Source organism: Terrapene carolina, unplaced genomic scaffold (assembly GCF_002925995.2).
Source record: "Terrapene carolina triunguis isolate 2854851 unplaced genomic scaffold, T_m_triunguis-2.0 Scaffold49, whole genome shotgun sequence".
NCBI classification, from domain to species: domain Eukaryota; kingdom Metazoa; phylum Chordata; order Testudines; family Emydidae; genus Terrapene; species Terrapene triunguis.
Window position 1 is genome coordinate 4,170,401 of NW_020664400.1, and position 9,807 is coordinate 4,180,207.

A 9,807-nucleotide genomic window follows, 5' to 3' on the forward strand; every position below is an offset into this window, starting at 1 on the left:
GCTAGGCCCTGTACACACACATCATAGAGACAGTCCTTGTCTCAAAGAGCTCTCAATCTAGATCCACGAGGGCCTGGATCTTCCCCCTTTGCTGATTTGGGGCTTGCTGTTCTGCCAGATCTTTCCTAGTCTGTAGGCCTCTGCTTCACCTGTGCAGGCCAAGGGCGTCTGTCCCACCCTGGCTACGCAGCACCAAGCAGCTCTCAGAGGGAAGCTGCTCCGTGTCTGCCACTGCCCCCCATTTCTCTCCCAGTGGCCTGGCTCTCTCCCTAGAAAGCCCAGCCCCACTGCAGAACGCACACAGCACCTGCAGACAGTGAGTGTTGCAGGGGGCTGCGGGTTTGGGAAATCTGGCCTTAATCGGGGAGGCTAAATGGGAGCCAGGCTCTTTGGTGTACGCACCTCTGTACAGTGTCTCTATTACCACCTGAACCCCTGGGCTGGGAACACGGAGCGCTTGCCTCGGAAATCCCAAGGGCTTGGGAAGTGGCACTAGGGATTCATTAGGTGGCTCTTTTCCCTCCGTGTCAGAGCGGAACCCAAACCCTCATTGGGTGCAAGGGGCACTTCTGTGTAACCTAGGGTTGCCAACTTTCTAATCGCACAAAACCAAATGCCCGAGGCCCTGCCTCTTCCCTGAGGCCCCACTTCCCACTCACTGCATCCCCCCTCCCTCGGGGACTTGCTCTCCCCCACCCTCACTCACTTTCACAAGGCTAGGGCAGGGGGGTGGGAGGGGGTGAGGGCTCTAACTGCGGGTGCTGGCTCTGGGGTGGGGCTGGGGATGAGGGGTTTGGGGTGCGGGAGGGGGCTCCGTGTTTGGGGGGGCTCAGGGCTGGGGCAGGGGGGTTGGGGCTCGGGGTTGGGGGTGTAGGCTTACCTCTGGTAGCTCCCGGTCAGCGGTGCAGCAGGACTAAGACAGGCTAGTCCCTACCTGTCCTGGCACTGCGCTGTGCCCCAGAAGTGGCCAGTAGGTCCGGCTCCTAGGCGGGGGGGGCAGGAGGCTCAGGGCGATGCCCTCACCTGCAGGCTCCCATTGGCCGCGGTTCCCAGCCAATGGTAGTGCGGAGCCGGTGTTGGGGCGGGGGCAGCGCACGGAGCCCCATGGCCCCCCTGCCTAGGAGCCGGACCTGCTGGCCGCTTCCGGGGTGCAGCACAGTGCCAAGACAGGTAGGGACTAGCCTGCCTTAGCCGGGCAGCACCGCCAACTGGACTTCTAATGGCCCGGTCGGCAGTGCTGACCGGAGTCACCAGGGTCCCTTTTTGACCAGGCGTTCCACTCGAAAGCCAGACACCTGGCAACCCTAGGTAACCAGAGGTGCTGTCTTTCAGATGAGATGTCAGTCCAAAATCCTGATTGCTTGGAATCATCACAGATCCCAGGCCACTAGGCCTAGCAATGACAGGTGTGACGCTTCCCAGGGTACCAGGAGCGCCGCCAGCTTTTCTGCCGCCCTAGGCGGCGGAAGGTCCTGCCCCGAAATGCCGCCCCCCACAGAGGCGGCGGAAGGTCCCGCCACCGAAATACCGCCACGGTCGCCACCCCCCAAATTGTAGCACCCTAGGAGACCGCCTAGGTCACCTAATGGGTTGCGCCGGCCCTGCAGGGTACCCAGGGCTATGAGGCACCTCATTACCACCTGCCCTTAGCATAAGGAAGCGTCGTCTGTGCCTGCCAGAGGTCAGCTCCCCGACTCCACCGGGCGTGCCCCTCTAGGCCTACGCAGGCCCTGCTGCCAGTCTGTAGGTTAGCAGCTGTCACACGCCAGCCCTGGAGTCCTCTGAGCCTCCCCCTGGAGGGTTCAGCCGCTGGACACTCACAGATTTGCTGCTTCCAAAGGAGCAGGACAACCCAGCTTACCAGCTCCACCGCAGATCACCGCTGCGCTGAGCACAGCACACGCCGATTTGGTTATGGTGAACTCAAGCACAAGGTTATTTAACAAAGCCCAGGTAACTGCAAGAAACATTGGAAACAAAAGATTACGTATCAAATAAAATCATAACATACATAGAATCATAGAATATCAGGGTTGGAAGAGACCTCAGGAGGTCATCTAGTCCCATCCCCTGTTCAAAGCATCCTACAGCCTAGACTCAGTTAACTAGATACGCATGTCTAATAAAGTATTACTCATCCCAAATCCATGCTGTGCTTTGCAGCCTGTCTGGCTGTGACCCTCCTTTCAGGAGATGCGCACACTGTCCGTTTACCTCCTAGGACCTAGGTGAAGGATTCCATGTGTCTCTTTGCACCAGGCCAATCCTTTTTCTCTGTTCCTAAACAGGTCACTCCCTGCTGTAGATTCTGCAATGTCTCAGTTCACACCTGCTCAGTGTACAAACAGGCCTACTACAATATGAGGCATACAATACACGGAACACAAACGGCCAGACAGGGAGATAGATGTCTGTTGCCTCCTGCCTGAAAGGGACATCTCCAAGGTGTGTCGCTCCTGGGGACCTTAACTCACAAACCTTAAGAACATCATTTGCAGTATAGATACAGAACGTCTTAACCATGAGCTGTACATACATTTCACAAGGATTATGATGACCAGTGGACAACTGGCTCTCCATAGAGACCTCACGCTCCTCCCTTTGGTGAGCTATTATGCAGATATCTGACCCCAGGAACCCTGTACAATCCTATGCAGCCCTCTGCCAGTTGACCCCTGGCTCACGGGGTGAGCAGTTCTATCAGATAAGTCTCACTTTTTCATTTGATCCTGTTTTGCCCCGTCCTCTATTTTCAGACAAAGTTGGTGAGTTGCAGTGATTCTTCTCTCGGTCACACTGGAGCAACGTCCGTGGAGTTCCTCCTCATTTCCCTGTGTGAGCTAAAGGGGAATTGGGTTCCAGCTCTGCTAGAGTTTGGGGCTTTTCTCTCTTGCCAGGACACAACTGGAGCATGCAGCTGTCTGGTGCTGGCTTTGCTACCTCACCTTGTTCACATCTGTCTGTGTGCAGATACTCTGGGTTCTCTGTTGGGCGAGCGCAGACCCGGTATGTTCCCATTGTTGATCACTGCTGACTTGGGCATTGCATCATAAAGATGCAAACTTCAGTCCTGGGGCTCCCTGCTTGGCAGGAAGAGGTTTGCTGGCTAGAGCTGATCACGTTTGACAGATAAATGATTTATTTGCTGAAAACTGCAGTTGTGATCAACCAAAACTTTGTGAATTTGACCCAATTAGTTTTGTCTAGAAAAACTTCTTCTGGGTCAGCATCAGCAAACTCCCTCTTTGTGCTAGGGCACGTGCTGGAATGTGGGAGACCCAGGTTTTGAATTCCCACGCTAGGGGCAGGGACTTGAAGTCAGATCTCCACCTGTAGGAGCTGGATTTTATAATGTACTATGAGAATTAATGTATGATTTAATTTCATCCTGTCAGCCATCCCCTTTGAATAGCAGAAAGGAATGACAGACAAGAACAATCCTTATGAGTGATTATGGTCACCCTTTTGTTTTAGAATAATTATAAAGCTACTATGGTTTCCTATATGTATTACAAATTAGGAAGTAAGAGACAGGATTCTCCATTGTATCTATGTTAAGAAGATTAGAGGAATGTTGAGGGCCTGAAGCCCCAATGTGAATTGTTTTAGTTATAAGATTTAGCAAGGCTTGATTTACAATGTATTCTGCTGAATATACAATACTGCTGTCTGTATACCTTTGAAGGTTTCTGTAAGAGATTGTTTGTGTGAATGAGGAATGCATGCATCAGGAAAAGATAAGGTGTGAAAGCCATCACAAATGTCCAGATGGTCAAGAAGTGAGAGACTTGGAAAGACCAGGAGACAATCAGAAAACATCCATTGTATCTGATGTTAAAATATGTTAGCAGCATTGACGACCTCAGCGGTGAGGCAGGCACCCCCGAAGGCGAGACAACAAATAAGAGATAACGATGGGAAGCCCGACAATAACCATCAAATGATAACACCACTTAAGGACTAATGATTACAGGATGACATTGCAAAATGCATGGACTCAAATGGGAATTTACAACTATAAAGCTGGGGTGTTTTGCCATGGAACTCTGGGTTCAGTCCTGCAAAGCCTCGGAGCATCGGATCGCGACCGACAGAACCCAGCTCCACACTCGTGCTCAATCTAACTGGCCATTAGATTGACTCGAGCTACAACAGACTGGTAACTATGAACATCACTGGCAGGACTATGTGTGTGTATGTGTGTGTGTCTAAAAAGCGTATGCTAACTGTGGTAGTCTCAATAAATGCTGTGTATTTACCTTCCTCTATAAAGATCCCGTGTGCTTTGTATGAGCATAACACACCCTCCCGGGTTCATACATTGCAAGGCTAGAAAGGACCTTTGTGATCATCTAGTCTGCCCTCCTGCATAGCACAGGTCAGAGACCTGCCCCAGAGTAATGCCTAGCACAGATCTGTTAGAGAACATCCAGTCTTGATTTAAAACTCGCCAGTGATGGCGAATGCACCACCACCCTTGGTACATTGTTCCAATGAATAATTTCTCTCACTGTTAAACTTTACACCTGCTCTCCTGTCTGCAGACTACAGCAAGCAAATTCCTAAACCCTGCAGCAGGCCTGGGTCCCTGGCTGCTCAAGAGCATTCCACACCCCCAGCTGGGTTTCTGGTCCTGCCTCCTGTTCCTGGCTCCCACCCCTGTTTTCTTCCCCCTTGTTACCGGTTCCTGCCCCGGCTCCGGCTGATACTCTGGCTCTGACCCTTGGCTCCTGATTCCTGGCTCTTGGCTCTGACTCGCTTCCTGGACTTGGCAACTTGGCTTCTGATTCGGCCTCTGGCCACTAGGCCTAGGCATTTCTGTTCCAACCATTAGGCCAACCTTCCACCCTGACCATTAGGCAAGACTACCCGTGGCCCAGTCCCTAATGCCGAGTCCCTTTGAATCGTTCCCCTGCGATCTTCAGCCCCTGACACTGGCTCCTCACAGAATTCCAGCTCCTCTGCCCCCAAAGGAGCAGCATAGCCCAGTTAACTAGTCTGACCTTAAATCACTGCTCCTGTACAACACCCAGCCCTTGTGAGCTCTTCTAATAAAACAAAAGTAGGTTTATTTGATGTGTCCTGGTCTGTGGGGAGCTTGCTTCTGAGGATGAGCTGGGAGAGGTTGGGGGGGGGGGCGTTATTTAAAGGCCAGAAAAGGGGGTTCAGGAAATATATATTTCAGGATGGGGTCCCCATCAAGTATGTCTCTATTCACAGACAGGGCAATTTTCTGTCTATTGTATGTCCCTTTTTCACCTCCAAGTGGTTTTGATTGTTTGCAGTTCTCTCTGATGGTTTCCATTGCTAGTCTTGGGATGGAGCAAGGCTAGATAACTGAACCTGGCATTACAGCTAACCCAGGAGGGGTACAGCTCCCACCTGCTTGAATGAGCTATCTCTGATATATATTCCCGGGTGATTAACTTTAGGCTAGGGCAGGCTAGTCCTGACCTGTCCTGGCACCACGCTGTGCCCCAGAAGCAGCCAGCAACAGGTCCGGCACCATGGGGCTCCACACACTGCCTCTGCCCCAACACCGGCTCTGCACTCCCATTGGCTGGGAACCACGGCCAATGAGAGCTGCATAGGCAGTGCCTGCAGGTGAGAGCAGCGCATGGAGCCTCCTGGCCCCCTGCCTAGGAGCCGGACCTGCTGCTGGCTGCTTCTGGGGTGCAGCGTGGTGCCAGGACAGGTAGGGATTAGCCTGTCTTAGCCCTCCTGCGCCGTTGACGGGGAGCCGCCCGAGGTAAGCCTACACCCCAACCCTGAGCCCCAACCCCCTGCCCCAGCCCTGAGCCCCCCCAAACAGGGAGCCCCGTCCTGCACCCCAAACCCCTCATCCCCAGCTCCACCCCAGAGCCAGCACCCCAGCCCAGAGCACTCACGCCCTCCCACACCCCAACCCCCTGCCTCAACCTGCAGCCCCACTCCTGCACTCCAAATCCCTCGGCCCCACCCCCCAGCCTCCAGCCCAACCCCATAACCTGCACCCCCAACCCAGAGCCCTCACCCCCCCATGCCCCAACCCACTACCCCAGCCCAGAGCCCTCTTCCGCACCCTGAACCTCTCATTTATGGCCCCACCCTGGAGCCTGCACCCCCTCCCACACCCCAACCCCCGCCCTAACCCAGAGCCCCCTCCTGCATCCCAAACCCCTCATCCCTGGCCTCACCCCAGAGCCTGCACCCCCTCCCACACCCCAACACACTGCCTCAACCCGCAGCCCCCTCCCGCACTCCGAATCCCTCGGCCCCACCCCCCAGCCTGGAGCCCCCACTCCTGTACCCCAAACCTCTCATCCCCAGCCCCACCCCAGAGCCTGCATCCCTAGCCAGAGCCCTCACCCCTTCCCACATCCCAGCTCTCTGCCCCAGCCTGGAGCCCCCTCCCGCACTCTGAACCCCTCATTTCTGGCCCCACCTCGGAGTCCGCACCCCCAGTTGGAGCCCTCACCCCATCTCGCACCCCAAACCCCTGCCCCAGCCCAGTGAAAGTGAGGGAGGGTGGGGGAGAGCGAGCCACCGAGGGAGGGGGAATGTAGTGAGCTGCGGGCGGGGCCTCAGGGAAGGGACGGGGCTAGAGCATTTGGTTTTGTGCAATTAGAAAGTTGGCACAGGGCTGACTCAGGCCCCAAGCAAGGGGAACCATGTCGTGACTCAGAGTCACATCTGCCTCCCAGGTGCCTCTGAGGATGGCCCCGGGACTGGAGGAGCTCTCACCCCCCCGCCACAGCCTCCTGGGGGCAGGGAGGGGAACAGAGCCTCTCCGGTCTTGGGGCTGCGGGGGAGGGGGTCGGAGAAAGGAGCAAATGGGTTACGGGGCCACAGTGGGGGGCAGAATGGGGCGGGACCGTGGGTGAAACAGGGGTGAGGGGAAGGGGCAGAGCGGGGCAGGGCTGTGGCGGGACCGCAGGTGGAAGAGGGAAACAGGGGAGGGACCACAGACAGAAGGAATGGGGAGGGCCCCCACTTGCTCTGGCCCAGGGCTCCACGAAACCTTAATCCGCTGCTGACTGTGCCTTTCCCAGCCCTGCAGAAGAGCTGTGAGTGGCTGGAAACTTGCCTCTCTCCCCAGCAGACGTTGGGCCAATACAAGATATGACCTCACCCCGCCTTGTCAAGCTGTTATGGGGACATTTTTCCTTAGAAAAGTAGCATTTTCAAGGGCACTGTCTGGAGGTTGGGACGCCCTAGTTCTAGTCCTGCTCTGGGCAGGCAGGTGCGTCTAGCAGGGAGGGAGAATGGGGACTCTGTTCCTGGCTCTGGGAGGGGAGTGGGCTCTAGTGGTTAGAACAGAGCAGGCTGGGTATTTGGACTCCGGGGGTCTCGTTCCATCTGTCAGTGCTTGGGTCTGGTGGCTCAGGGGAGCCATTGTGGCCTGGTGTTCAGAGATGCTGGCACATAAGGCACTGAAGCAGGGGAGCTGTAGCGGTGACCTCTCTGTGCCTTCCCCGGCTGTAGACTGGGACTCACCCTCTGGAGGGCGTGATGTTTATTTGTGTTAAGGCCTGAACCTCTTTCCCCATGGCAGGTGAAGGGTTAAGTGCCCTGCCAGCCTGCTCTGGTAAATAGCATTCAGGGTAAAGAAACCCAAAGCACCCTTCCCTGGCTGCACAACCCCGAAAGCGTGGTCTCTGATCACCCATTAGCCCCTGCAGTGCATGTGCCCTCAGGCCAAGGAAGGCACTGAGGATACAGCCTGGGGCAGAACTGGTGTAAATCTGGAGCGACTATGGATTTACACTGGTGTTAGAGCAGAGCCCAGCCCTGATGGGGCAAAGGGACTGTCAAACTGCGGCTATCTCTGGGTGCCAGCGGGGCTGTCGACGTGTAGCCAGGGAGGAGGGGGCACATACATTCAGCACTCACATGCCGTCCATAGCATAGCTGCCAGTGCCATCACAGACCCCAGCCCTGCCTTGTGGGCGTCACCTCCTGGGCAGAGAGAGTGGGTCAAGCTTCCCCATTTCAGCCCACCCTGGACGGGGTGGAGGGGACTGTCCATTCTTGGGGGGAGAGGGGAACGCGTGTGACGTTCATTCAGCCCCAGCACTGGACAATCCCCAGACAGCTCTGGTCTGGGGCGTCTCCACCCCTGCTGCCTTCCTCACCCTGGCATCCTTGCCTGGCATGGACCCTGACCTTGTCCTGGGCCCGTTCTGTCCTGGGGTGAGGGGTGAATTCCATCTTCAGGTTCTTCTAGGGTTCGTTAGCCCCCACCGCGAGACCCCAGCTTTGTCTGACTCGGGTGGGATTGAGTCTCCACATCCCCCTGACCCATTGTGTTCCTCGCTCCAATCCCACTGCCCCCCAGCGGACCCCGAGCTCTGTCCTGAGGGGACCGCCCCACCTCAGGGGGCCCCGTCTCCTTGATGCGCAGGCGGTGCCGAGGGAGGGGGGATGCGTGGAGTAACGTGACAGCGGCTGGTATATTTACAGCCTGGGGGAGGGCAGGGTTAGAGCCCAGCACAGCCCGGAGCTGCTGAGTAACCTTCACTGGTTTGTTTATGCTGAGGCCAACGCTCGGCCTTCCCGTTGTGCCAGACGGTGCCCAGGCTTCGAAGCACACAAATCCCCTCATAAATCAAGCCAGCGGAGGGGGTCGAGTTACCAGGGTCTGTCGGTAACGACAGCCAGCTAATCCAACCTCCTTATCTGGGATTACTGCCCACGGCAATTCATTACCGTCCGGGCCAATCAGCGCTGGGTGGGCACAGGGGCCTGGCAGGCGCGCTCCTGCACCGGAGCCTCTTGCTGCCCCCGAGGCCTGTCATCGCAGCTATAAATAAGGCGACTTGTTTGCAGAAGAACAAATTTAGCCCAGACAGAAGGTCAGGGTGGCAGTGAATAACCTTCCATTAAAATGGTTCTCATTCCTGAGTCTCACTTGGCAGGGCGGGGGATGCACTGATGGCTGAGGGAGGTGGGGGTAGGGGCTTGTCCCCTTCCCCAAAGCCTGCTCTCTGCTTGGCTCTGCCGCTGCAGGGAGAAGCAGGAATAGATCCCCAGTGGGTCAGCAGAGCTGTGGGGCCGTGGCAGGCAGGTGATCGTCAGGTGGCAGCCCAGCACCTCAGCAGCACTGAGATCACACCACAGCCCCAGAGCTCTGCCAGTCACACCAGCGAAGAAGCTGGCTCTCTGCAGCCAAACCCCAGCAGGGCTTGGGGCAAGTCTGGCCCCGGATCCTGCTCGCAGCACCACGACTGAGGCTGACCCAGAGGCCGCGGAAGCTCGCTTTGAATGGTGGCTGCAGCACAAAGGGAGGTCGGGCCACGCCTGGGGCTCTGGCAGCAGCATGGGTGTGGAAGGGCATGGGCAGGGCTGGCTTTAGGCCAATTCCACCAATTCCCCCGAATCGGGCCCCGCGCCTAAGAGGGCCCCGCGCCCAGTGGCAGGGAGAGAAGTGGCCGAGAATCCCTTCCCTGGCTAGAGGCTCCTTTTTAATTTTTACTCACCCGGCGGCGCTCCGGGTCTTCGGCAGCACTTCGGCGGCAGGTCCTTCAGTGCCGCCAAAGACCCGGAGCGAGTGAAGGACCCACCGCCGAAGACTAGGAGCGCCGCCCGGTGAGTATAAGCCCCACGTATTTTTTTTACGTGGTTTTTTTTTTAGTCATCCCTGCCAGGGCCCCGTCAAAACTGTTCGAATTGGGACCCGCACTTCCTAAAGCCGGCCCTGGGCATGGGGCAGGCACTCGCCCTGGGCTCGAAGATGCATAGCAGACTGAGGAAGCGATGGAGTCGGGGGGGCTGCGGTGGCATGGTGCCCCCCCCCCACATTCCACTCCCTGGGCACTCACAGCAGCC